Below are 1345 nucleotides of genomic sequence, written 5' to 3' on the forward strand. Positions count from 1 at the left end.
GTTATTATTATGATTATTTTAAAACTGGGCCATTTTAATTTTTTTTTTTTTTTTTTGCAATGTAATAAATAGTTCTCTTGATGACTGCAGACAGGTAAGACTTGTTTGGTAGTTTAGCAGCATTCAGAAACAGCACAATAAGTGTGGTTTTCCCAATTAGTGTGTAGTCTTGGATAATTATACGAAGTTACTTGTACGAAACTGCTGTCAAACCAGTAAGACTGCATTTATACACCCATCATTTTGGGGATTGTTGGTCCCCTGGGCATATTTTCCCCAAATAACTTTGCCTCCTTGTGTCACAAGGCCTAACTCGCTCACATTCACCATGATGACAGTTCCTTTGGTAATAATACCAGAGTTGTACATAGTGGGGATGAAGGATTCTTCTTTACACACCGTTTTGGCAGGCAAAAGGTAGCTCTCAGTTCAGGATGTGATACATGGGCCTTCTTGAAATGTAAGCCCACTGGCCTAATGGATCTTTCATACTTAGGTGGTTTTCTCATAAAGCCATCTCCAACAAAGCAGACTTTAATAACCATCCTTTCCACACCTTCTTCCTTCTCTTTCCTCTTCGAATAATTTTTAATATTTCTGTTTCTCCCTGGGCACAAACTTTGGGCAGAGGGACATCCCATTTTCCTGCTTTTTCATTTTCCTGTCACTCTCTGTCCAGTAGAGAGGCAGGTAGTGCTCCCTGTGGAGTCATTTCAACATTCTTTTGTTTGGTATTTCTCTTTTCACGATCTTGATAGTCTTTTTCATTTGTATTTTCTCAGCATGGCGCTACTTATGGTAGAGCTTAGCCTTAACACCAATCATTTTTTTTTGCCATCTTTTAACGTTCATGAGCCACTCAACTTTTCTTCTCTTTTTCTCATGGTCATCCAAACAATATCCGTAGTGTTTACAGTGTAATTCTATATATTCATTTTGTGGCATGGCGATGGCCCTAGAACCTCCAGGCATAGCCTCCAGAGCATGAAGATACTCTCAGTTTGGGGGTCTCAGAGGTCCATGAGGTGACTCCCCACAGCTCGTGACAGAAAAGCAAATTTTAAATTATTACTGCCATAATGAAAAGTATTAATAACAAGGAACAAGATTACTTAAAACTTTGTTTTTTTAATGGGACCACCAATACGATAGGGAATTTTCTGGAGAAGAAGGTATTTAGATACCTCTTACTTTGATAGGACAAAGGGGATATATAGAGTCATAGATGTATGGCAGGTACTTCGTATAAAGAAATGTTTGAAAATGATGAATATTGTAACAGTGATTATAAAAACACCAATCACTTAGTGGTACACTTAATGCTGTGTTAATCATGAAAATGCAT

General features: G+C 37.8%; 1 pseudogene; it reads right to left on the reverse strand.

Moving 5' to 3' along the window:
- Window positions 1-207: 207 nt before the first annotated feature.
- On the reverse strand, window positions 208-945 carry LOC134361256 (ribosome biogenesis protein NSA2 homolog; annotated as a pseudogene).
- Window positions 946-1345: the final 400 nt, after the last annotated feature.

Source organism: Cynocephalus volans, chromosome 12 (assembly GCF_027409185.1).
Source record: "Cynocephalus volans isolate mCynVol1 chromosome 12, mCynVol1.pri, whole genome shotgun sequence".
Classification (NCBI taxonomy): Eukaryota; Metazoa; Chordata; class Mammalia; order Dermoptera; family Cynocephalidae; genus Cynocephalus; species Cynocephalus volans.